The 26,164-nt window shown below is 53.2% G+C and overlaps 10 non-coding genes across 10 annotated transcripts; 2 read left to right on the forward strand and 8 right to left on the reverse strand.

Moving 5' to 3' along the window:
* Positions 1-3,864: 3,864 nt before the first annotated feature.
* TRNAV-CAC (transfer RNA valine (anticodon CAC)) lies at positions 3,865-3,937 on the reverse strand. The gene has a single exon. It is a non-coding gene; the product is annotated as a tRNA-Val (tRNA).
* Positions 3,938-8,611: 4,674 nt separating this feature from the next.
* On the forward strand, positions 8,612-8,683 carry TRNAE-UUC (transfer RNA glutamic acid (anticodon UUC)). Its single transcript has one exon. It is a non-coding gene; the product is annotated as a tRNA-Glu (tRNA).
* Positions 8,684-9,511: 828 nt separating this feature from the next.
* TRNAE-UUC (transfer RNA glutamic acid (anticodon UUC)) lies at positions 9,512-9,583 on the reverse strand. The gene has a single exon. It is a non-coding gene; the product is annotated as a tRNA-Glu (tRNA).
* An 8,172-nt stretch (positions 9,584-17,755) lies between these two features.
* On the reverse strand, positions 17,756-17,829 carry TRNAN-GUU (transfer RNA asparagine (anticodon GUU)). The gene has a single exon. It is a non-coding gene; the product is annotated as a tRNA-Asn (tRNA).
* A 2,714-nt stretch (positions 17,830-20,543) lies between these two features.
* Positions 20,544-20,615, reverse strand: TRNAE-CUC (transfer RNA glutamic acid (anticodon CUC)). The gene has a single exon. It is a non-coding gene; the product is annotated as a tRNA-Glu (tRNA).
* A 257-nt stretch (positions 20,616-20,872) lies between these two features.
* On the reverse strand, positions 20,873-20,944 carry TRNAG-UCC (transfer RNA glycine (anticodon UCC)). Its single transcript has one exon. It is a non-coding gene; the product is annotated as a tRNA-Gly (tRNA).
* Positions 20,945-21,655: 711 nt separating this feature from the next.
* Positions 21,656-21,727, reverse strand: TRNAD-GUC (transfer RNA aspartic acid (anticodon GUC)). The gene has a single exon. It is a non-coding gene; the product is annotated as a tRNA-Asp (tRNA).
* A 616-nt stretch (positions 21,728-22,343) lies between these two features.
* On the forward strand, positions 22,344-22,426 carry TRNAL-CAG (transfer RNA leucine (anticodon CAG)). The gene has a single exon. It is a non-coding gene; the product is annotated as a tRNA-Leu (tRNA).
* Positions 22,427-24,240: 1,814 nt separating this feature from the next.
* On the reverse strand, positions 24,241-24,311 carry TRNAG-GCC (transfer RNA glycine (anticodon GCC)). Its single transcript has one exon. It is a non-coding gene; the product is annotated as a tRNA-Gly (tRNA).
* Positions 24,312-25,962: 1,651 nt separating this feature from the next.
* TRNAL-CAG (transfer RNA leucine (anticodon CAG)) lies at positions 25,963-26,045 on the reverse strand. The gene has a single exon. It is a non-coding gene; the product is annotated as a tRNA-Leu (tRNA).
* Positions 26,046-26,164: the final 119 nt, after the last annotated feature.

Here is a 26,164-nt window from a genome sequence, read left to right on the forward strand (position 1 = left end):
TCTCAGTCAGTGAAGCGTCTGCCTTCGGCTGGGGACATGGTCCTGAGATGGAGACCCCCGCATGGGGCTCCCTGCTCGATGGGGAGTCTGCTTCTCCCTCTCGCTCTGCTCCCCCTGCTTTCTCTCTCTCTCTCAAATAAATAAAATCTTTAAAAAACCCCAGACAATTCAACCATTAACGTATATGCAAGGAAAAGTAGGTCTCCTTTCTGGCTCTGCCCTCAGTTCCCCATTCTCTTTCTCAGAAGCAACCACAGCCAAGTTTCTTGTAGGTACTTCATGGATAAGTCGTACCTGTGGATATTTATATGTGCATATGATACGGTTTTAAGTAGGGTTCGGGAGCCAACGGCCAAGAAAGAATTCCTGAGACAGTTTTGGTGCAAAAGGTGGTTTCATTATAGCACAGGGGCAGGACTTGTGGGCAGGAAGAGCTGCGCTGGGATTGTGAGGAGCAATTGATTTAGTACTTTGGAATTTGGCGAGGTAAGGACAAAGGGAAGTTTCAAAAAGGACTTTTCATATGTTAAAGAAAGCTCATAGGGTCCTGGAGGGCTGGCTATTGTCAAGCTAAAGTTGTTTTCCCCTGTAGAAGGCTTTAACCTTAAGTTTGGGGGTTCCTGGGGGAATGTTATCCTCTGCCTGTCTCAACTATTTGTCAATGTTACAAGGAAATGTGATTTTATCTACGTTTCTTTTGCCTTTGTTCCCCACATCACATACATATATTTTCTCCACTTTTCCTTACCCAAACACCACACATTCTACACACTGCTCTGCGCCTGAGTCTTTTTCGATTAACATTACTTGAAGTCCCTGAATGAGTCCAAAAGTGAGGCGCTATGCAGGATTCTATGGTTGGGCTTGAAGGTACTTCCAGCTTTTTGACAATTTAGGCAAAAGGCCCAACTATGGGAATTACAGATGCATTTCTGGCCTGTGCCATGCTCTGGCTGTTTCCAAACAAGGGGAAAAGTTTGTCTAGTCTTCTAACTGGAGTTGGGCAGGATGGTGATGCCTGAGCCTCCTGACTCAGCCAGATGGAGCCCATTTCCCCAGCAGTGTGTGAAGCTCTTGCCTGCAGTACCGAAACTGGAGTAGAATTACTGGCCTGTGTAGTGTGGCCCCTGCTTTTGCATCAGTGGGAGATCCCTGCCAACCCCCCCGCCCCCAGCAAATAGGTAGAAGTGGTGCGTGTTGCCAGGTGAACTGGGGAGCCTCCCCCCTCGGGCCCTGAGGCCTCCACCCAACCAGACCTGAAGGAGTTACCAAAGATTCTTGGTCTTGTCACAAAAAGGAATTCAAGGACAGACACACAGCACAGTAGATGGGTAACACAAGCAGGAAAGTTTATTAAAGTGAAAAGTACATTCTCCGGGTAGGAGAGCTCAATGAGAGAGCTGAATGCCCTGGTGGCTGGGTTTCTAGTTCTTACTGACACTTGTTAACTAGGGTATGGAATATTTATTACTTGAGGTGGGAAGCAGGGTTTCACCCTTTTGCTTCCTAATTTAGTCAGGGGTTTCCTGTCAAGGCATCCGCCATCTTGGGCCTGTCTGGTTTGATCTGGCTTCTTGTGGAAGGCTGCCAGGACAGGCCTCTGACCTTCCCATAGCTGGCCATGGCTTCCTCGCTGCTGGCTTCTGGGTCCCCTGTTAGAACCGAACTAACTGCCTATGTTAACATGCGGACTACTTCTTTCAGGCCCCAAACATGTGTGACCCAGCCATTTTCTTATTTCTTAGGCAAGTCTCACTGATTCTATCCTGAAACGCTTCACAAGGCTCATCATACTTTCCTTGACCTGGGGTGACAGCAGCCTGGGTCCTAAGTGACAACAGAGAAGGGAGCAGGGTGAGAAGACCACTGTGCTTACTGCACTTTACCTTTTAACTTCCATAGGAAGCCATGGACTTGTTTGCTCCCGGAAACAAAGTCTGCCTCCTGTTCCTGGATTTCCCATTTGTGTCCCACCGAGGATCAGACTTTGCAAGATCCTGGCCAGTCTGGGTGGTACAGGCCTGCCACCCTACTAATTCTTTGTACTCTCCATAAAGCCCTGAAATCTGAGCAACAGGGAGGGAATCTTTTCAAGGTCCACAGAGCTCTGAGGAATTTGCCCACCCTTCTTTTCCACAGCTGGCCCAGCTTTCTGGCATCTACTCAGGAGCTAGTGGAATGGGTAACCTAGGAATGCTAGAGTAATTGGTCTGGAACAAGGGTGAGGGAGAGCCATCAATCATTTTGGGCTCCAGATAGACACAAAAGCAAGGTAACCAGAGGAGCTGTAGTTATTCCTTCCCTGCTGCTATTTGGCTGCAGTTTCTCTCTTTCTCAGATGCCTTCTCTGCCCTGTTGTGCCTCGCAAGGAAATACATTTCCCACGCTCTCAGCTCTCCGCTAAGTGAAAGCCAAAAATGTCTTAGTGCGTCTTACAAGGCACTCTACTGCCCCCTAGCGCTGTCTGATCCAGTTACAGGGTCTTTTTGCTATTTCTGGAATACAAGAGCTCCTGCCGTAGGACCTTTGCCCTTGCTTCCCCCCCAGCCTAGAAGCCGGATGCCCAGATCTACAGGGCTAGTCTCCTCACTTCTTCCAGGTTTTAACGCAAAAATCACTTTCTCAGGGGCCCTTCTTTGGCCATGCTATCTAAAACTTCCCATACACTTCCCCTACCTACTCGCGTACACACCGCCAGACATTTCGTATCCTGCGGCTCTCTTTTCCGTGAGTACTTATCATCACTGAATATACTATATATATTATCTTGTTATTGTCTGTCTCACCCACTAGAGTGTAAACTCCATGTGGGCAGGGATTTGTTTTGTCTCTCTTTTTGTCACGACCAAATCCCTGGAGGTCAGAACAGTATCTGGCATTTAGGCTCTCTCTAAATATGTGTCTAATAGAGAATGTATGATGGCATTGTTTGCCATAGCAGGGAGTGCATGACAGCCTGATCCAACATGGGGGAAAGAAAAGTAAAGTGGGCAGATGCTCACTATAAAATTGTTTACGGCAGTTAGAAACAAAGGACTAACTGTGCAGACAACATGAGTAGATCATAAAGTCACAGTGCCGAGTGCAAAAATGACAGAACAGATGTGCATTTTACAAGGCTACATACACATCCAAGATGCATATCGAACACATTAGCGGGGGTGGGAGTAGGGAATAGGGATAAAAGAAAAGAAATTGAGACACCCCCCCCAATAGTTTTGTACTCATCCAGGTGGATAGAGGACGATGAATTGAGATTAACACTGTACCTGAGGTCCACCTGAGGGGTTGCATTGTGAGAGTAACTTTTTAATTAGAGGAAAACATATCGTTCCCACCTGATGGAGAACCGACGGCCTTCGGATTCCGGTGGGGAGAGACAGAAAAGAGGGAGGGAGAAAGGAGAGCACGCTTGTTGACTTGAGAACGGGCTGGATGGTGGGAACTGACATGAAGAGAAACCTGGAAAGACAGGTCTGGTGGGGGACCCGGCTCCTCGGTCCTGAGGGCCGTTCTTGGAAAGCCGGACGGTCGCCCAGCACTGGCTGGGCCCCCGCACAGGTTGGCAGACTCCCCGGAGGAGGCGCGCCCACCGCGGCCCCAGCCGCAGACGCCGGCAGCTGAGCTGCTTCTGACCGGGAACCTGGTCCTCAGGGCTCCGGAGCGGAACCGAGGGCTCCATACGCTGAGCGGCCAGAGTGCTTTCCCTTTCTGGGGCCGGAAAAGGACATCGCAGAGGAGGCGGCGGAGGGCTGCAGGGGGGCCTGCTGCTCGGTGAGGGAGGGCCACCGGCTGACCTGCCTCCTGCCCGGATCTTCCCAAAATCGGCTGCAGGACTGCAGAGCGGCAGGCAAAAGGTATGCGTGTTTCCGCCCGGTTTCGAACCGGGGACCTTTCGCGTGTGAGGCGAACGTGATAACCACTACACTACGGAAACTGGTGGCAGCTGGTGCCTGCAAAGTCGCCTTGCCGCTGGGCAGCTGCGAGCCCCGGGCAGGACCGATGGCGCCCCCGCCGGAAGCTCCGGCCCGGGAGCCCCGTGGCCGCCGCCGGGAGCCGCCTGCGGCTGCCGGGCTCCTCAAACGCAGGTCCCGCGGTTTCCCGACCCCGCAAGTCCCGCGGGAGCGCCGGCGCCCTGCACCCACGGGCGGGAAGAGACAGGTGGCGGCGTGGCCGGGGTAGGGAAAAGCAGCTTCTCTCCGAAACAAGCATACGCGTTCCGTTCGCCCAGCACTAGATGGAGAAGCCCTTGTAAGGAAACACGCCGTTTTCTCTTTCCTGTGCCTTTCCTCCTGTGAGTCCTTTACTGCTCCACGGACGCTTCACCTCTGCCCACCAGGTGCACGGGAGGTTTCCCCACCCCAGCCAGTCCCCGCCTGGGACCCCGGCTGGGGTCCTCCCCTGCAGCTGTGGTCCGACCTGTGCACTCAGGGGCGGTGTCGGATCCCACAGGTTAAGGGCTCAGTCCCACATGACACCCCCTCGCCCCTACAGGCACCTGTCATAAGTGCAGGTTGTCACCTGTGCTTCCGACCAACCAACCAGCTGTAGATCAGAAGTTCCCACCACATCCTCCTCCAGCTTGATAATGTGCGAGAATGACTCGCTGAACGAGGGAAAACAGGTTACCTACCAGATGAATAGCCAGACCGAGGAGATGCATAGCACAGGGTAGGTGGGCAGGGGAGTAAGGTTTGCACCTGTTCCCCAGCCTGGAAGTGCTGCAGACCCCTGCCTCAGGGATTTCTTTTTGTGGAGGCGTCTTCAAGGAGGCACGAGCCACTATTAACTCGATCTCCAGCCTCTCTCCAGAGGAGGGGGAGGTGCCACTGAAATTTCCAAGTTTGTGATCATAATGGTTTTTCTGGTGACCAGACCCCATCCTGCAGCTATCCAGGAGCCCACCAGGAGTCACCTCATTAGAACATAACACACGCCTACCCAGGAAATTCCAAGGGATTTAGGAGCTCTGTGACAGGAACCAGGTCTTAGCATCTTTCTGTCTTAGGAAATTACGAAGGTTTTAGGAGCTCTGGCCGGGGGCCTGGGATGAAGACCAAAGTATACATTTCTTGTTATATCACAATGTCACATTACCGATGCAGGGTCTCTCAGACACTTGGCATATGTGGGCTGGGCGCCATCGTTTTATAAGTCCTAATACTGTTAAGCCAGACAGACACTAGCATGTTCTCTATTCGTTGGGGGAAGGCAGGAGTTGCGGTCCTCAGCGGAATCCAAAACTAAGACTTAGAAAGTTGGAGAAGCAGTGAAGGCAAACTGAGGCATTGAGAGCAGCAGGATAGCAGCCTCAGGAAAGGCTGTCCAGGGATGGGATTGCACCACTGAACATCAGTTAAACGCTGAAGGTGGCAGCCAGCAGCACCCCATAGGCTCGCTAGTGTGGTTCCCCAGGTAAGTCTTGTCCAGGTGCTCGCCGCACAGAGGTAAGGTTGTGCTTTGAGCTCAGTCCTGCTGGGCCCAGCACCAGAATTCGCCACTGCCCAGGACCCAGCTCTGTGACCCTGAGCCTGGTAGCAGGACAGACGGGGTGATTCCAGAAGCGAGACATGGAAATCATCACAACTTCGGGAGCCCAGAACTTCGTTTCATCAATCCCAACGCCCTGCTCCAGCCACAGGCCACTGCTGCTTTCATCCAGAGTTGAGACCTGAGTCAGGCATTGAAGTGGACCCTGCACTGGGTGAAGGGACCCTTCGCTTGGACTGAGGGAGGGGGCAGCCGGAGTGGGGCGGGGAAACTCCCAGCCCCGGGCGCCTTAGCCTGATGACAACAGCCTCTCAGCAACCTCTTCTGTAAGCCAGCTTCATTACCTCTCACTGAAATACATTTTAAAGGTAAGGATGCTGATCACTTACTCAAAGGTGTAAATTAAGAATGGCAGTGAGCTCCTAGTCCTTCTAGCTGTAATCCTCAAGAGAGACAAAGGGCAGAGTCAAACACCCAGTTGCTAGGCTGACAGCACCTGAGGGGCAAGGAGGCTGTGAAGATTGAAGATGTCCTTCCAGTAATTCCGAAATGCTCTCCACCCCCCACCCCCAGGGAATCGCTGATATGTTATTAAACTGTCACTGGGAAACATGCACAATATTTCAGATATCTGCTAAATCTAGAAAGATTATGTCAATAGAAGCACAGTATTAGTAATTATGAAACGTTCTCTCACTGTGAAATCCTAAAAATAGTTCAAATTAGAGTTCTAGGCAGCCCAGTAATTTTACCTGTTTGGCCTTTCCGCTGGAGGCTGCCAGCAGGTGTCTAAAGTGCCTCAAAGGGCAGTGCAGAGCCACGCAAATACACGCGCTGGGCGTGCAAACAGGAATGTCACACTTAATCCCTTCGGACTTCTTGTAAAGCAGCAATGTATTTCTATATGGTAACTAACTGCTTGATTTTACTTGTAAGCTAGGAAATGAGGAGTTAAGCAAAAGTGATGTGGTAACGAATGAGTTAAATGGCCGGTGAATTAAATCCTAATCTCCTATGACAGATGGGAATACATTTCCACTATCCTAATGAGGAAGGAGGTGGGGCTTTTCATCAAAGTCGGTTATCTCCTCGTTCTAGTTTGGGTCCAACTAGCTACAAGGCTTTGATTGCTCTTGTGCCCTAGATCCCAGGAGACCACCGGTGTCCAGTCCCCTGCCCCAGCAAGAGACCAGTATAGGAGTGGCACAAGGTGGAAATGCCAGAAACACTGGCAGCTTTCCACCCCTCCCCCACCCAAGTCCACCAGCGCCCCGCAGGGCTGTGGTAGGTGGTCAGAGACAGCCCCTCTTCCACCGGGGATGCAGAGGTTGCTGGGAGGTGTGAGGCTGCCTTGCCCCTCATGGGAATGGGCAAGCAGAGGTGAGGCTGGGCCTTTCAGAAGCAACGGGTCAGTGACATCCAGCCGCAGGCTCTGGAGAGAGGCCTACCCTGCTCAGCTCCTGCTGGAGGAAAGGGCAGTAGGCGATTGCAAGGAACCGACTGTCGTCCTCTATCTTCCAGGCAAAGCAAAAGAGCAATCAGCTGGGTCTCGCGCCCAGCCGGACGCCTGCACGGGAGGTTAGCCTGGGCGTTCCCAAGGTCTTTGGGGGCTTGACTGAGCCCCAGAACAGTGAAGAAGGATAACAAAACCAAAACTCCAGCTCTGGCTGGTATGTTTGAGAAAGAAGCGGTAACTCATGATAATACAAACGTAGACCCGGAAACTCAACTTACCACCTGGTACTAGGAGCAGCTACAGGAATTGTGGGGCCCCGCGGAAGATGAGAATGTGAGCCCCTTGTTCAGAAAGCAGCAGGAAAAGTGCTGCTAGAGGTCATGAAATATAATGCTTCCCACCGCCCCCCCTCCTTCTTCTGTGGCCTCCCTCCCAACTTGTCGTGGTGTTTTTCATTTGCTATTTAATGTCATTCTATGTAAAGAAAAATTAAAATAATTAGGGTGAATTTTGCCGGTTATCATTAGCTTGTGTGAGGCCCATTTCTCATCCTCTGCTTTAGCTTGAGCTAACTGGAGTCAAGCTTCTCTCCTCCCCACAGGCCCTTGGACTTAGGCTTGTCCCCAAGATTGAGCAAGTGCCAATGTGCAGAACATGTCCCATTTACTAGCTTATCCTGCCAGTCCGTTGACCAAAGGGAAACACATTTCCTGGGAAACTGCTCTCATCACGCTCTCTGTTCAGTCTCCCTCGCTGCCTCAACTTCCCCTTGAAAGCTTCTGCCAAGCTCTGCTTACCCCTCCCTGTGAAAGAAACACCTTTTGCTGTTTGATTTTGAGATATTTGCAGATTTCTGAGATTGTCTTCTTAATAAGTCTCTCCTTATCTAAGTCCGGATTTGTTTTTAGTTGACAGTGCAAACGTAAAAGCACCGAACTCAGAGGCAGAATCCCTGAAGTCACACAATCCGAATTTCCTAGCTCTTCCGGGCGCATGAGTTTTCGTCCTTCCCAGAATAGTGGGAATGTTGCACAGAATTAACTCAACTATTCTTAGTTTACTTCTAAATACACACGTTCTACCATTTTCTACCTTCGGCTTGCTGGTAAGTAAGGGAGGCCTGGAAGGAAAAGGAATTCTTGGTTGTGCTGTCTTTGCCTTTCCTTCCGTGTCCTTGTTTCCACAGTAAGCAGTTGGCTGATACCGGATGTCAGGTAAGACAGGATGACAGGATTTCTTGGTCGTTGGTTTTTCTTAGAACACCACTGTCTTCTTTTTCCGTCTGAAGCAAATTCTGCTTGGAATGGAAAGTGTGGCCTCTGGGCTGGAAGGTCAGTTTATGCGGTCACAGAGGCAAGGTGCTTACTTTACACTCACCTGAAGTCTCTGAACTCCCACTGCGTAGTGGGTCCGTCCATCGAACGTGGCAAATGTTATATAAAACGTGACCAGGGAAGGTGAACAGGAATACTGCTGGCATCCGGCATCCTCTGCACATATGCAGGCTCCATTGTGCCATTGGACTCCAGTTACAAATCACACCTCCAGAAATTATTTAAACTTTCAAGGACATTTTTCAGACATACTCCCAAATTTTTAATGTATGGTTAAACCAATCCTAAGATCTTTTTTCAGGAGGTGCTGCCCACCCATGCTCAGCACCTCTCCCTGGTGGTCTAGTGGTTAGGATTCGGCGCTTTCACCGCCGCGGCCCGGGTTCGATTCCTGGTCAGGGAAGTCTGTTTTCTTTCTGATCGCCGCCGTCGTTCTACTGTTGCTCCGAGCGATTCCGCCTTCACCAAGGCTCGTTTCGGCGCATCCCACGTGTTATCCGGTCCTGAGGTATATCAGTATTGAGGGAACAAGGTACCTGTGAAGAATGAGAAATTCCTCTATGCGGATTCAAACTCACCTCCGCCTCCCTCAACTGGGAATTACGGGTTTGTTTTTTCCCTATGAGAAAATTTCTACGTGAAACAAGTGAGTTACGTCAAATGACTCATATCTATTAAGGTTTGATAGGCATAGGCACTGTTTCAATTTCAATAATGTATGTAACGTATTTCCCCCATTCTTTGAAACCCTAAGTTACATCCCAGAGGTGTAGACAGCTCAGGTAATTTTACCAGATGGTCTGCCGTTTGGTCTTTTGTAAAACAAGAATGTATTTCTAGATGGTAATTAATTCACTTTACCCGTAAGACAGGAACAATCATAAATAGATGAGGACTGATCCTATTAAAATAGCAAATTATAGGACACCAGTCTTTGGCTCCCCAGTAACTTCGTCCTGAGGTTCTCAAAACTGATTTTAGGATCGGCTGGGGAAAGCTTGAGGGGCTTGCAGACTGCGCGAGCCACCGTCTTAGTCTGAAGATCCCTGAGCTTGGCCCTGGCGGGCAAGAGTCAGGAAGGAGCCAGGCGGGCACTTGCCAGCCTGGGAGACTGAGCACGACCCGCCTTGACTATAGCCAGGCTGCTGCGGTTGCATCAAAAGCAGAATGTTGGTGGTGGTCAAAAGGGGAAAGAAAACAAAGAGGAAAAAAAACCCAAAACAAGACTTACTTCCCTGACCGGGAATCGAACCCGGGCCGCGGCGGTGAAAGCGCCGAATCCTAACCACTAGACCACCAGGGAGGGGTGCAGGGGATATTGGGGTAGTGTCTCCTGGAGTAAGGTCTTAAGAATGATGCAGGCACCTGTTAGAGACCTTTAGAAATGTCTGGAGAACGTTGTGAAGTGGGTACGTGGCGCTGGATGCAGGGACTGTCACTTGGGTCAGGGGGTAGAAGGACACTTCAGTGGCAGAAACGTTGCAACAAAGATTGTCACGAGTCAAGCCAAGGAAGAAGACAATTTCTCCTACATTTTTGTCACCGACTCCTTCTGACCACAAGCGTTTCTCATATTTCTTTTTTGCCCCCTTCATTACTAAAATTTCTGTACCTCTCCCATGGTTGATGGAGGAAGATATGTCTCTCTTTTGCTCCCTCACCTCCCACAAAAGGATCTTATTCCTCATCTCCTCCCACTCTGGGCCTCCCGGTGCAGCAGAGGGAGGAATATTCAGGGCCAAGGGGACAGGCCCACCTGGAGCTGCACCCCTCTTCTAGGCCCTGCTCTGTCATCTGGGACCTGGAATGCCATGCCCAAATGCTTGAAGTTTGGTGGGGCTCTCCGCACATCAGTGTTGCGGAGCTGCATTAGGCCTCCAGTGTGTGCAGGTGGTCAAGGGAAGGCTGTTTGCAGGGGTTTGAACAGCTCCTGGTAGTGGCAGGCGAGGTGCCCCCTCTCGGTGCAGGAAGGAGCTAGAATTGAGAGGAGAGGGTCCTCCCTGAGCCACCGTGCTCAGGCACAGAGCTATGAGGAGTCCCACAATTCTAAATGCAAATCTGGCCTCATAGGTCCTTAAGAAAGTCTTTTTGTCAAGGTAGGTGGAAAGATCTTATTGCATTTTACTGTTCATTAGCTTAACTGATAAATTTAAAATATTTAGACATATGGTGTGTGGCCCTCCACTTGTGCTGTTCCCCACAGCTGCAAATATTAGGCACAGCTACTTCTCTAGGCTTCTGGGCCCACTCCTGTATAGAGCTGTCAGCTCCTCACCCCACCACTTGGACCTAAGGTCATGCTCCCCCAAACTGAGTCATCTGTCTCCATTCCCCCGCCCACGGACCTTTCCCCAGGCCCCACCCCTGGTGGATCACAGCACCCTTAGAAATAAACTCGGAACCTTTGCTACCCACCATATCCGTTAACGTACAGTCCTTTCTGTTTGGACCTCTGTGGCTCTCCCTCCAGGAAGGACACTGCCCAGTTCTTTGGGGAGTGTTTTCACCTCCGCAGCTCGAGCAGCTCCCATGTGGTTTGAAGGCAGTGGGCTAATGGGTATGCATTTTCTCCTTCAAATCGCATTCAGTAGCATGTTTCCAATTAAAAAAAAAAATTATAAAGCTGTTTCTGTTTCCTGTCATTTGAGGAGCCCTCAGATTTTCTGCTAGAAGTGAATGAGCAGAGGGGGAAGAAGGGACCTGCATGGAAGGCGCGTTAAGAGTTCTCCAGAGAAACGGAACCCCTAGGAGATCTGCATCTGTAGCTGTCTCTAAGGGTCACGTGATTAGGGAGTCCCAAGACCGGCAGAGTGCGCTGGCAGGCCGGAGACCCAGGACAGGTGGTAGTGAAGTCCCAGTTGCAGTCTGAAGGCCTGAGAACCCCGGGAGCTGCTGGTGCAGTTCCAGTCCGAAGACCAAGGCTTGAGACCCACGAAAAGCGGATGTTCCAGTCCAAGCCCGAAAGCAGGAAAAACCCGGTGTCCCAGTTCACAGGCAGTCAAGCACAAGGAGTTCTCTCTTACTGGAGGCAGGAGGTACTTTTATTCTATTCAGGCCTCCGTCTGATTGGCTGAGGCTCACCCACATTAGGGAAGGCACTGTGCTTTATTCAGTCTACTGATTTAAATGTTAATCCCATCCAAAAACATCCTCGCAGAAGCACCCCACGTAATGTTTGACCAAATATCTGGGCACCCCACGGCCCAGTCAAGGTGACACATAAAATTAACCGTCCCAGAAGGGGATACCTTACTCTAAGCACACAGAGGAGAAAGCTGCCTTGGTCAGGCTTCAGTTTACCATCACTGCTTTTTCAGAGCTTCTGCTCTCTCTGGGTACGGGGCAAAGATGCTTTCATCCGGTCATATAACAGGGATGGATTAAGAAAAAGTCCCTTCTGGCAGAGAAGCAGCAGGGCTGGGGAGGAGTAAGTTAGCAACACACCTCTCCTGGGGGACTTGAACCACCAATATACTGACTTATGATCAAACCTGCTGACCACCGGACTTCAGGGACCATGCTGAGTTGTTTTTTTTTAAATGTAATGCATACGACAGAAGTTTAACTATTTTTAAAGTGAACAGTTCAGTGGCATTTAGTACCTTCTTAAAGTTGTGAGACGACCTTCACTATCGAGTTCCAAACCTTGTTCATCATCCCAAAATAAAACCCCACATCCATCCTCAGTGAGCAATTATTCCTCAATACACACTCCTCCCAGCTCCTGGAAGCCATCAGTTTGCTTTCTGTTCCTATGGACTCACCTCTTCTAGCTATTTCACATGCATGGACTCACACAATATGCGATTTGTCTCTGGCTTCTTTCACTTGGCTTATTGTTGGAGTTCACGCAAGCTGGGCATTCCTTTTTATGGCTAAAGAATATATACACCACATGCTGTTCATGTGTTCATCCACTGATGGACATTCGGGTTGTTTCCACCTTTTGGCTCTGAATGTTCATGTGCAAGGATTCGTTTTGAGTATCTGGATTTAATTTTTGGGGTACGTACCTAGTAGTGAAATCGCTAGGTCATTTACATCCTCACCAGCAATGTTTGGTGGTTCTAATTTCTCCTTCCTGCCAACACCCTTTATTTTCTATTGTTGTTGTTTTTAAAATGATAGCAATCCTAGCGGGTATGAACTTAACGATACACATGTACTAGAATGACTAAAATTAAAAAGACTCACGATACCGAACAAAAAAGAGGGCTTCCTGTATGACTCCATTTACGTAAAATTCTAGAAAATGCCAACTAATCTACAGTGACCGTAAGCGGATCAGTATTTGCTTGAGGTGCACGGGTCAGTGGGGGCATGACTTAGTGAGGGACAGAAGGGAGGCGTTACCCAGGGCAAATGGAAACTTCTGGGGGTGATGGATACATTCATTATTTTGATTATACTGATGGTTTCACTAGTGCGTCCATATGCCAAAATATCATATTGTCTGTTTTAAATATGGGCAGGTTGTTGTATGTTAAATAATAAACTGTTAAGAAACAAGGTGAAACAATTTCATATATCCCTTTTGGAGGTCACTGAAGTCTCTTCATTTTAACCTGTGCTATAAATTGAAAACGTAGAGGATTGATTACACCATTCTCTTTTAAGGAGACTCTCGGAGTCCTTAAATTTCTCACATCTGTGACAAAGTCCTAAGTCATTAGCAATGCAGATCCCCAGGTGACAACAGATGACCATTACCTGCTATACAGCAGACATTGGGTTGTTAGATTCTCTTTCCAGAACATTCACAATATCTTGCCTGCCTTCTACCCCAACAGAGCCCTTTCGCCATTTCAGATGGTGCCAGCTAAAACATGTGGCTAGGTCTGGAGCACTGGCTGGCAGCCAGGAGCCTGACGGGCCTCAAGAAGGCTGGCAGTGATGGCCTGGGATAAAATGAGGAGTATTTTATCAGAAACCAGACGAAGACGCACCCTGGTTTTGTAGTGTCAGAAAGTACCTCAGCACTGTTTCCTGTAGTAATGTGAAGAATGGAAAATGTACCTGGTGAATCCAGGGATTAGCTAAGTAATTTTCCATAGAGAGCACTGAGGAGCAGTTTGGATTCTTTTAGCTGCTATTGGGGACCAGAATATGCCACCCCAAAATATGGCACTTTGGCATAAAGATTATTTTTTTTAAGGATTATTCAGCTGGAGACAAACGAGCATCAACAGATACAGAAAGATGGTTTTCCCGGAGTTCCCTTAGCTGACTAAAAGCAGAAACTTCTGAAAATTGAGGACTCCCATAAATCCCCTCTCCTGGGGAGTTTCTTTTCTTTTCTTTCCTTTCTTTCTTTTTCTTTTCTTTCTTTCTTTTTTTCTTTTTTGAGATTTTATTTATTTATTTGACACAGAGAGAGCAGAAGAGCACAAGCAGAGGGAGCAGCAGAGGCAGAGGGAGAAGCTGACTCCCTGCTGAGCAAGGAGCCTGATGCAGGACTTGATCCCAGGACCCTGAGATCATGACCTGAGCCAAAGGCAGACTCTTAATCCACTGAGCCCCCCAGGTGCCCCGTGAGGAGGTTTTATAGCCATGAAGAAGACATAAAGGGGCACCTGGCTGGCCCAGTTGGTAGGCCACATGGCTTGATCTTGGGGTTGTGGTTCGAGCCCCATGTTATGGGTAGAGATTGCTTAAATAAGCTTAAGAAAATCTTAAGAAGAAGAAGGAGGAGGAGGAGGAGGAGGAGGAGGAGGAGGAGGAGGGGGAGGGAGAGGAGGGGAAGAAGACGAAGACGACGACATAAAGTCAGTTCCAAGAGGGACCTGTACAAGCAAAACTTACTCTTTTAGGCCGCTCATATATTTACCATCCCACAGTTTGCTACCCTTGAAAAGGAAATCCCTTTCCTTTGTCTTGTCATTTCTGTACATATTTATTTTTCTTTCGTTAAGATGCTATATAAGCCCAGGTTCCAACCACCCCTTTGAGTTACTCATCAGGACGTTTCTCCTGTGTGATGTAAGCTGCATGCATTGATAAACTGTTTTTCTCTTGGTAACCTGTCCTTGGTAACCAGTCTTGATCTTACAGGGCCCCAGCCAGAGAACCAAGAGGGTATAAGCAAAAATAATTTTTCCTCCCCTGGACTGCCTATAACAAAACACTAAAAAAAAGAGAGATGAGCTAAAGGACTAACTACTCAGTTTTCAGCTGGAATTTGGAGGAAATGTGAAGGCTTGGGACAGTTTCCATCCAGCAAATGCTTCAGAAAGAAAGAGCAGGCCAAAGAGATCAAACCCAGGCACTGTCAGGAAAACATGGTTCCAGGGGCAAGAGGAAGCTAAAGCTGTGTCGATGGAACTCTTTGTTAAGAACTCAAGAAGATTGAAGTGGTGCCTCGCGGGCTCTTTCAGACAGAAAGGAGGCATTCTTTTTGTTTTATTTAATTTCATTTTTTCTTTAAAATCCATTAATTACCATATAGTGTATTATTAATTTCAGAGGTAGAGTTTAGTGATTCATCAGTTGCATAAAACACCCAGTGCTCATTACATCCTGTGCCCTCCTTAATGCCCATCACCCGGTTATCCCTTCCTGTCACCCACCTCCCCTCCTGCAACCCTCATTTTCTTTCCTATAGTTAAGTGTCTGTTATGGTTTGTCTCCCTCTCTGCTTTTGTCTTATTTTATTTTTCCCTCCCTTCCCCTATGTTCATCTGTTTTGTTTCTTAAATTCCACGTATGAGTGAAATCCTATGATATTTGTCTTTCTCTGACTTATTTCACTTAACATAATACCCTCTAGTTCCATCCATGCCATTGCAAATGGTAAGATTTCATTTTCTCGATGGCTGAGTAATATTCCATTGTGTGTGTGTGTGTGTGTGTGTACCATCTTCTTTATTCATTCATATGTCAGTGGAGATCTGGGCTCAGAAAGGAGGCATTCTATCAATCTTAAGGGCATGCTTCAGAGACCTTTCCTGCTAAGGAGTCTTCTAAGGATCTTAAGAACATTGACCCACAGCAACCTTACCAGGGACCTGATGTAGAAAAGGGTTGATCTCTAAGATATCTGTGAGTGCGGCTTCTACCTAATAAGTGGAGTATATATTGATATAAGAAACTCTTCAAGTTTTTAAAGGAATTATCTCAGCTTGGACTGAAAGGGACAGAGACAGTACAAAATTAAAAGAAGCCTTTGGACCTCGAAACTCCTACAGTCGGGAAGCAGGCTGAGAAAATGATCAGCTGCAAACACTGACTGTTCTTACAAAAAGTAAGGCCAATTCGGGAGGTAGAAGTGAGAGCCACAGATAATCATTCCCAGTGAGTAGTAATGGGGCTTCAGCAGGGAACTGGCAACATGTACCTGACTGGATGTCAGACCAGTGACTGCCATGTGCCTTCAACTTCCCCCTTTTGAATGGGAGTATCAATAGCAGTCGAGCCACGCCTGTCCCAACATTGTATGTTAGAGATGTGCGGGCCAGGTAAGTTATTCTTTTACTCAAAGCCTTTTGACCAGTTTTAGTATACGTGCCGCCAAAGCGAGCACAAAAGTCTTTTGACCAGGAAGAAACTGCCCAAGGTCATCCGCTGAGCATCTGACTCTTGATTTGGGCTCAGGTCATGATCTCAGGGTCGTGAGATCGAGTTCTGAGTTGTTGGGCTCCACGCTGGACATGGAGCCTGCTTAAGATTAAAAAGGAAAAGAAGAAACTTCCCAAGGAGCCTCATGTACACCAGGAGCAATTCAGAAATGAGGTAAGTAGCTTATGAAGAGATGGAGAACATGGAGTTCTGGGGGCAAAGGAAAGATGTTTATGGCTCAAAGGATAGCAATCTCTGGGTGCGCTGCGAACTGCCAAGCTTTAACCTAACCGCAGAGAGTCTAACTGATTACACTACAAGGATCAGGCAGAGTTCGTGGGCTGGCAGTTCCTATTGAATAATTTGTGGCCAAACGCCAGGGTGTACCCCGGGTTAACTGCCAGCCCCAGGTCCAGCACTTTGGGGAGCTCAACTCTATGCAGCCAAAGACCCTGCTCTGCTCTCCTGAGTCTGAAAACCTGGCAGCACAACAGATTCGGATGATTCCAAAAGCCAATCTCCTTCGGCCACTATGGGACAAGTGCATAGCATAGCCCTGTAGCCTCCATAGCTTTGTAAATGGCAGACAAAAGAATTAGGGACCGTGGTGCGCCACATTTGTACTGGAAATTTCCCCAGAGAGCACAGTTGGATCACCCTTTCATGTTGTGAGGAATTACAGAAAGTAGTTTAGGAACTGAAGAACTATGGCAACTATATCCGTTTTCTCGCTCATCATTGTATTTGTAGCTCCTTGCAGAGTGCCTGGCACGTAACAGCTTCAATATATGTTTGATGAATGAATGCACGTGTGCATAAATAAGTAGATGGGTAACAGGTACGCATTCAGAGATTAGGGACAAACCAGGATTTTGTTTTTCTAAAAGACTTGAGGAAAAAGTTTGATTTAGCCAACAGAGTTTCCTCTCTGTGGTCTTCCTGTCCTGACTCCTGAGCTAAGAAGGACATCTGAGAGGATGAAAAGTCCAGCTCACTAGAGTTCCCGGCATGGGAACAGAGGCCGGAGTTTTGGCAACATGTACCTCATTCTATACCAGGACTTTTCCAGCTGACCTGGGTCCGTTTCCCAGGGAAACAGGGGGCTAACAGGAAAGGAAGGCAGGGAAGTTAAAACAGGAAGAACTTGATGACTGATGGATTTGCTGGGTGAGGGAAAGAGACTTCGGGGAAGTCACCTTGCTGTCTGGCTTGTTGCCCAAAAGGTGATGGTACCGCCATTCACTAAGAGAGGGAACACTGGAGAAGACTCCTGCTTAGGGACTGGGGAGAAGTTGGATTCAGGTCAGGAGAGGATAACCAGAGGGCAAGGGGTCATGAAACGCAGGCAGGTGGATGAATGAATAGTTATAGGACTTGGCGAAGTACTGGAGACACATATTTGAAAGTTGACAAGATCACCAAAAGGGAGTGTGATATGAAAGGACAAGAGTTGGAGCCACAGGCAAAGCCCTTAAAAGATTATTTCTAGGACCTTCAATGCAGTCCTATGTGTAAGAGCAGTGTCCAACTGTGAGTAGCAGGAGAAATTAGAGCACATTAATGCATAAAAAGCTTTACACTTTAACCCCTTTTAAACTTGGCCAGAAATCATTGAGTTTCTCCAGGTGCTTAGCATCTGCTGCAAGAATTAACTAAATGGGAAAGAGCCTTAACTGATTTTTGTGTTACCAGGGCTCTACCGGCTGTGGAATTCTGCCGGAAAGCTGCTCTGAAAGTTTCGCTTCTAGGGGGAAAAGTACCGGTGTCTCTAGTTTGGCCATGGATAGCTCCTCATCTTCTAGGATGTGGGACTTGGGAAACGTCTCTTACTAAACAAGTAATTCATAGAATTTTGGATTAGAAGTAGAACTTTGATGTTTAAGAGGGAGGACTGAGGAAAAAGGAAGACCACCCTTTTAGACGTCCCTGGGTGGGATCGAACCACCAACCTTTCGGTTAACAGCCGAACGCGCTAACCAATTGCGCCACAGAGACCGCCTCTGTAGAGGCTTATTTGCAGGTCGTATTTACAGATCATTAGTCAAATACTAGCAGTATTCTGCAGGGATCATTTCTTCGCCTTGAGATTGCAAGTAAGTCTCAGTTGTGTAACTCTAAAAGCCAGAACATGAAACCATCCCTGTTGTGGAACACTAAGACCCTTGCTTCCTTTCTTCCCAATTTCTTAGCACCACCAAGAAGCGACCCTTTCTTTCTCCCCAAGTTGAGACCTGCACGCAAGTAAGACCAAATTCACCACTGGAGGAAGGTGAGAATGGAGGGAGGGAGGGAATGGAGCAGAGGTGGGTGAGTGCAGGGGAAACAGCTTCCTGCTGAGTTGAACTGGCATCCCTGCTTGGGAAATCAGGCTGATGTTCTTTTTTCACCAAATTTCTATAAAAACAACTTACATTAACCCTTTATGAATTTTAAACCCATATGTTGAGCGTTTATTTAAAAAACGTAACTTAAAAAGTGGTAATGATATCCAAAGTTCAACCTGAATGTGATTCTCCAGCAGTACTAAATATTCCGTGGAGACGCAAAACAGCATCTGGAGACCTGAAATACAGCGTAGGCTGAACACTTCCCCCAGTACTACTCCCTTCACTCATATAGTGATTCAAAAATATTGCCAAGGGGCCCTGGCTCTCCATAGAGAATTACTAATTTATAATAACTAAGACTGTAATTTTTTACACTGAAATGTGAAACTAATCTGCAAGTTACTTTAAATCAGGAAAATAAGTTTTAGTAATGAATGTAATTTTACCAGCTCTATGAAATTCTACGAACATAAATTTTAAGGGTTTTGTACAGCCTGAGCATTTTTACCAAACCCTCTGACAGTTCCACCGGTAGATACCGCCATTCAGAAATTCCTGGCTAGAGAAACCCAGATCGTCCATTATATGTGCTTAGGCTCAGAAAAACACCAATAGTGGTACGCTTAATGTGGTTAGTCTTCTGAATGTAAACAATTTAGTTCATGCCGCTTGTAAAACGTGATCAAAGACATCTTCATAAAATAGAAAATACTAGCATGTCATTTCTATGCCAGACAATAAAGCAGATATGACTGGAAGACACTGATTCCTCCCGGATACATCTTGGGTTCATTCAAAAGGTTTTTATAAAAATTCACAGGCCAAGTTAGCTAGACTTACAGGAACCATGGCAGAGGAATAGGTCAACAGGGCCAACCCGCTTTTTTAATCCCCTTTATATCTTTTTTACCATCGTAAAATAAAGAAGCCCATTACTTTCAGAGTACACAAAGGTAGTGAAATGAAAGTTCACTTTCCCACATGACTAGAAGGTAAATGCCTAGCAGGATAGAGAGATGGGAAGTCATCTCCCAGGATCACCAAAACGACCAGGACTATTTGATTCCTGCCAGAATGGCCACAAAAATATCAAGTGATGGGAAAAGACTGAAAAAAAAAGAGGAGGCTTCCAAAAAGGAGGAGGGTTCCAAAAGGAGGTTTTCAAAGAAAGGAGAGAAAAAGAAAAAAGGGGATCTGGATATAAGAAGGATATATTAAATACTTGCAAAAATATACAGATCTCACTGGCGTGCAGATTTCACAAAAAGAGAGGACTATCCCTGTTACCATAACGAGCATCCCTACAAGAGGACAGGCACAGGGGTGGAGAGAGGGATGGAGTAGACCCTGGCTAGGTGTACGCTAAGGCTGAATGGGAACATCTTTAAGGTGACGTCTAAGTCGTGGACCTGCGGGGTGGGGGTGGGGGCTGCAGGGGAAGGAGGCGGCTCCAGGGAGCACGCTTGCCACTTTGCCAAGGGATTCAGGGGAGTGGTGGTGAGGCGATGTGAGGGACGTGTTGGCTAGAAGTCCACCCTGTGTGTCTCCCGTGCGCCTCCAGCCGCTCCCACCCGCTCGGCCGTTGGGTTTTCCCCACCGGCCTCCCGAATCTCCCCGCTGTCTCACCTGCTCTGCCTGGTGGTCCGGCGACCTGGACATGCCCAAATTCGCTTTCCCAACCCCACCTCCGGGGCGCAACGGGCCGGCTCTCTACTCGCATCCCCGCCCAAGGCCAGCACCCACGTGGACCGCAATCGCCGGGCAGGGGGGACGCGGCCAGCCCAGAGGGTAGCCGGGGGCCGGTGGCCGGTGGCTGGGAAGCTGGCCCGGGACGTGGCTGGCAGGGGGGAGAGGCAAGGGACCAGGGGCTCCAGCAGGGTACCCGACTCGAAGAGGTAGATTGCTCACGCTCCCCAGACCTCTTCCCCCACTCCCCCTGCCCCTCTTCCCAGCACCGACACCACGAACTAGCACCTCAGGAAGGAGCAAGGGGTGTCCTGTCAGGGGTGGCGAGGTTTCTACTGGAGGCAGCAGTGAGGCGCAGAGTCCAAGACCCTGGGCTGGTCGGACGTGCGGGCGTCTGCTGGTGGCCACAAGTGGGGACAGAGGGTGTCGCAGCCTCTCGGATTTGGGGCGGAGGAAGACGGGGACAGAGGCCAGCGTCCAGGGAAGGCGCCGAAGCCCTATAGTTGGGCGGCCAGCTGGCGAGACCAAAAGGCTTGGGCTGGCGGAGGCGCGAGGGCAAGGCTTGAGCTAGACGAGGCGACAGGCTTTGCGTGGGTGCCGAGGCGGCGAAGCAAGGGAGAAGTCAGCGAGCTTCGGCAAAAGAGGGGCGGATGCGCTGGGCAGGTTGGTACGTAGGCCTAGAGGAAGAAGAAAGGCTTCCCTGACCGGGAATCGAACCCGGGCCACGGCGGTGAGAGCGCCGAATCCTAACCACTAGACCACCGGGGAGCGGCCCTGGCCCGCACCCCCTGGACCCAGCGCCTCCATACCACCCACGCGCTTCTGCTTTGCCTCCAAGGCCCCCGCCTTGCCACGGCCAGCCGCCCGCCGGCCCTGCCAATCCACCTACCCTGCTGGCAGCACCCTCAAAACGCTGCACGCCTCCTTCCCTCACACACGCGCTCAGCTTCGCCCACGCTCCATGCTCCGGGCTCCCATCGGGCTCGTGCACGAGGGCCCTGGAGCCACGCAAAAGGTTGGCCAGCTGCGTTGGCCGGGAATCGAACCCGGGTCAACTGCTTGGAAGGCAGCTATGCTCACCACTATACCACCAACGCTGCACAGCCCGGGCCGCCCCCAGACGCCGGCCCAGGGTTCGCAGCAGCGCCTTCACGCCTTCTCCCCACCGCCTCGGCCGCCTGGCGCAGCCCTGCCCCGACGTCCTGCCGACCGCCGCTAGGCGCCGCCACACGCGCCAGCAGCGGCCGCCCGGCGCCCCACCCGCGCCGGCCCGGCGCAGCTGTGCGGCTCCGCAGGCCCCACCGCCCGCCGCCCGCCGCCCGCCTCTGGGGGGCGCTCTGGCCGCCCTGCGGCTCCCGGGCCCTCGCCCCCCGACACACGCTGCCCCTCCCAGACCCGCTGGCCTGGGCCCTTCTCCACCCGCTGGTCCGCGAGCCCACATCCCGCACCGACGGAGGACCCCACACGGCCGCCACCCACCCGTCCCCCGTGCGGCACCCCCTTCCCCCGCTTCCCCGCCACGGGGCAGCGTCGCGTCCCCAAGGAGCGCCTTGAGCACAGCCACTCGTCAGGCGCCGTGGCCACGACAGGAGGCCCTGGCTGGGCTGTGGCGATCCCGCACGCGCGCGCGCCGGAAGGGGGGGGGGTGGCGAGGAAGGGAAAGGGGTGGCGGTGGTCGACGGCGGGCAGGCCGGACACCCGTCGTCGCCCTGCGCCTCTTGTCGGACGCTGGAGGGAGGAGAAGAAGGGCCCTGGGGGCAAACGTTTGGAGAGAGCGGCGACGCCGGCGACCAAAAAGGGCGTCTTGCCTCCCCGTCGGGGAATCGAACCCCGGTCTCCCGCGTGACAGGCGGGGATACTCACCACTATACTAACGAGGACGGCGGCGGCCACCCAGGCGCCCGACCCCTCTCCGCCTGCCTGCCCACGCCTACCCCTGCCCTCGACGCCCTGCCTTACACAGGCGTCCGCCACACGCCACACCCGACGCGACCCCAAACCAACCGCGTCAGCCCCCACAGCAGTCCCCCTGCCCCCCACTCGGAGTGGACCAGGGACCCGGGCCGGGCGGGCGGCGCTGAATACCCCGAGTGCGCCGCTGCCTACCGCCTGCCAAGCGGAGATCCCGCCGGCAGGAGAGACCCGAGAGGGCAAGCACGGCTGCGAGCAGGAGGACGGGGGCTCAGGATGGCCAGAGGCGGATGACGGAGGGGAGGGGAGGGCAGGGGAGAGCAGGGGAGGGCAGGGGAGGGCAGGGGAGGGGGCGGTGGCGGCGCAAGAGGCTGGCCCGACGGCGTCCTCTGGGTGCAGAGCCGGGGATGTGCGAGCGGGGCGGGCGGGCGGCGGCTGCGGCGGGGCGGCCAGTCGGCTGGCCGAGCTCCCGGTCGGCCGGTCCCCGCGCGCGCCCCGTCCCTTGCGCACCCACACAGCCGCCAGCCAGCACCAGCGTTCGCGCCGGGTCCCAGCCAGGCGAGCGGCGACGCGCCCAGGCCCGCCGTCAGGATGGCCGAGCGGTCTAAGGCGCTGCGTTCAGGTCGCAGTCTCCCCTGGAGGCGTGGGTTCGAATCCCACTCCTGACACGCCCCCCTTTTGGCGCGCCCAACGAGGGCACGGGACACCGGCGGGCCTGGACGACGCCCTATAGCAAGCCCCGGCCTGCCTGACGGGCCGCTCCTGCCTGGCACCGGAGCAGAAGGGGCCCAGTATGGAGCCCCGACGCCTCCACCCTCCTGGCCACGGGCTTTGCGCACACACGCCCTCCCCCACCAATTCACGCGCCTTTCCCACCTGATCCCACACCCGCAGGCTTCGGGAACCTCGCGGCACGTCTCTGCTCACCTGCTTTCGGGGGGCTGTCTTTTCCTTCCTCCCTCCCGCTCCCGCTCTCGCTCTCGCTCAGGCTCCCGCTCCGGCTCCGCTGCCGGCGCATGCTCCCGCGCCCGCTCTGGCGCCGGCTCTGGCGTCCGCTCCACTCCCACCGCCCACTGCGGGCCAGGCGCGTGCGCAAAGGCCAAAAGCCCTCCGCATTCGGTTCTCCACCAGACTCGTGCCTGGTGAACAGCGCCTCGCTCTCCGAGCCGTGCTCTTCAGCCACCAGGAGCACACCGTCCCGCACCCCGTCCTTTCCGCCGGCCTCCATTCCATTCCCTCCACAGCCTACGCAGGTGGCTGTGGTGCCCACGAGGATTTTGCACCTTGAAAGCTTACCCTGGCCACATCTGCCTGACTGCACTCCTGCCTACCTCGTTGTGGCGGTGTTGAAGGACTTTAGTGCTGTTTGCAGTGGTGCCCGTGGTGGTGTGGTGGTGGACTTGGTCCTAGTGGTGGTGGTGTGGGGGGGTGATAGTGATGGTGGAGGACCTTAGTGCTGTTGGCGATGATGCCTATGCCGGTGCGCTGGTGGTGGCCTTGGTTCTGTTGGTGCTGGTGGCGGTGATGCCGAAGGACTTTAGTGCTGTTGGCAATGGTGCCCGTGGTGGTGTGCGGTGGTGGACTTGGTCCTGCTGGTGGCTGGTGGCCGCGGCGGCGGGGGGTGGTGTCGAAGGAGGCTGCCGAGCTGATGTTGGTGATGGTCCGGGTGCTGCTTTGCTGGTGGACTTGGTGCCGCTGCTGCTGCTACTGGTGCTGCTGTTGGGCGGGGGAGCTCGTGGTGGTGGTGGTGGTGGTGGTGGTGGTGCTGCCGCTGCTGCTGCTGATGCTGGTGGAGGGGGAGCTTGGTGCTGGTGGTGCTGCTGCTAGTGCTGGTGCTGGCGGTGGTCTTAGCGATGGAGGAGCGGCGGGATTTGAAGGATACTGTGGCCAAGCAGGGCATAGAGAGAACAGAGAGCGTGTGTCGGGACGATGGTGTTGTGCCATGAATGTGGTCTTCCTGGTGCACCCTAGTGAGTTTGTGAGGGCCCCTGCCGGAGAATGGGATGTATCAGTGGTAGGGGTGGCAACTTGGTTGTTCCTGGTTGTCAGAGACAGGAGGATTTTGGGAGTGTGGGGAGAGTGAGGCAGGGAGGGAGGAGCGGTGGCGAAAGGAGTGGAGGTGGGGCGAGGTGGGGCGTGCCCACACCCCGAGGCGCGATCGGGGTACAGGTGTGTGGTGGTGCGCGGAAGTATTTCTGGAAGCGAAGTGGGCGAGTCAAGCCGGGTGGTCGGGGTCCCGAAGAGAAAAGGGGCAAAGAGAGCGTGTGGGCGGGCCAGGGGCCTTGGCCCAATGCAGGGTGGAGTTTGGTCGCCTGGACAAGAGAGCCCAAGAAGAAGGGAATGGGCGTCAGAGTGGGGCAGGGCAGGGGCGGTCCCCCCCGGTGGGAGCAGGGTTGGTGTAGGCCAGGTGCCTGGAGCTTTGGAGAGAGGAAGCCGGGCCGTGCCAGCGTTGGGGCTGCAGGGCCAAAAGGGGACAGAGCACTGCATGGGCCGGGAATCGAACCCGGGCCTCCCGCGTGGCAGGCGAGAATTCTACCACTGAACCACCCATGCACCGATGGCAGTGGTCAACAGACGGCTTCCCCAGCGGCGCTCCCCAGCGGCGGCCAGACGCGGGTCGGGGCCAGTCGCGAGCATCTGCTTCGTGGGAGCAGGAGGCGGACGGGCGGCCTGAAAAAGAGGCTCCAGGCACGTCCAGAGCCCTAGGGAGCGGCGCAGACGGGCAGAGCGAGGCACCGGCGCGTGCAGGCTGACTAGGCTCATCCTGTGCTTTCTCCCTGGTGGGAGGGGGGGCGCCAGACACTGCCCCGCTGGGGGTCGGTTGCCAGGGAAGCCAGGAGGTGGACCAAGCCCGGCCTGCGCCCGAATCGCACACAGCACGGGGGATGTGTGGCGGGCGCAGCTGAGCACTGACGTTCCCTTCAGCAGCTCGTGTCAGCACCGACCCAAAGTCCCTTTGGCTGATGGCTTTCTCGTCCACTCAGTGTGTGCAAGGGCCAGGGGGGGAGCGGAGGGTCTGGGGAACGGAGCTGCGGTTGTGTGCGCACGTGGGGTGCCGTGGGGTGGTGTGTGTGTGTGTGTGTGTGTGTGTGTCCCCCGCGCGTGCGCGCGCGTGCCGTGTGGAGAAGTCGGAGGCCCGGCAGCGCGACCGGCGCCTCTGAGTACCGCTCAGGCCGGGAGACCAAAGCAAGGTGTCTGAGCTCTGGCCCGCAGCTCTCCCTAGGGGCCCAGCTCGGGTGCGGTGGTTGTGAGGCAGGAGCGCGATCTTGGCTCGCAGGAGCGCGTGGGCAGAGTGGCCAGCTGGCCGATGGCGCGGCGAGGGAGCGCTCTGGGCTCCTGGGGTCCCGGCCGGGCCGCGGCTTCCGGCGCGGAGATGTGCTGTGGCGCCCAGGTGGGTGGCTTGGGTATCCAGGGCTTCCCTCCGCCCAGCGCTCATGGGAACCACCTTTGCGGGCTGGACTCCAGGGCCAGGCCCAGTGAAGGGAGGGCCCTGGCGTTAGCCGGCGAGCAGGTGGCTGGGCTGCCTGTGTCCCGGGAGGCAGGCAGGCAGGCAGGCAGGCGTGGCCAGGGCAAGGCGTCAAGGTGGAAAATCCTCGTGGGCACCACGGGCCACCTGCGTAGGATGTGGAGGGAATGGAATGGGGGCCGGCGGAAAGGACAGGGTGCGGGACGGTGTGCTCCTGGTGGCTGAAGAGCACGGCTCGGAGAGCGAGGCGCTGTTCACCAGGCACGAGTCTGGTGGAGAACCGAATGCGGAGGGCTTTTGGCCTTTGCGCACGCGCCTGGCCCGCAGGGGGCGGTGGGAGTGGAGCGGACGCCAGAGCCGGGGCCAGAGCGGGCGCGGGAGCATGCGCCGGCAGCGGAGCCGGAGCGGGAGCCTGAGCGAGAGCGGGAGCGAGAGCGGGAGCGGGAGGGAGGAAGGAAAAGACAGCCCCCCGAAAGCAGGTGAGCAGAGACGTGCCGCGAGGTTCCCGAAGCCTGCGGGTGTGGGATCAGGTGGGAAAGGCGCGTGAATTGGTGGGGGAGGGCGTGTGTGCGCAAAGCCCGTGGCCAGGAGGGTGGAGGCGTCGGGGCTCCATACTGGGCCCCTTCTGCTCCGGTGCCAGGCAGGAGCGGCCCGTCAGGCAGGCCGGGGCTTGCTATAGGGCGTCGTCCAGGCCCGCCGGTGTCCCGTGCCCTCGTTGGGCGCGCCAAAAGGGGGGCGTGTCAGGAGTGGGATTCGAACCCACGCCTCCAGGGGAGACTGCGACCTGAACGCAGCGCCTTAGACCGCTCGGCCATCCTGACGGCGGGCCTGGGCGCGTCGCCGCTCGCCTGGCTGGGACCCGGCGCGAACGCTGGTGCTGGCTGGCGGCTGTGTGGGTGCGCAAGGGACGGGGCGCGCGCGGGGACCGGCCGACCGGGAG

The sequence above is a fragment of the Ursus americanus genome, chromosome 2, assembly GCF_024610735.1.
Source record: "Ursus americanus isolate L20-20 chromosome 2, mUrsAme1.1.p, whole genome shotgun sequence".
Lineage (NCBI taxonomy): Eukaryota > Metazoa > Chordata > Mammalia > Carnivora > Ursidae > Ursus > Ursus americanus.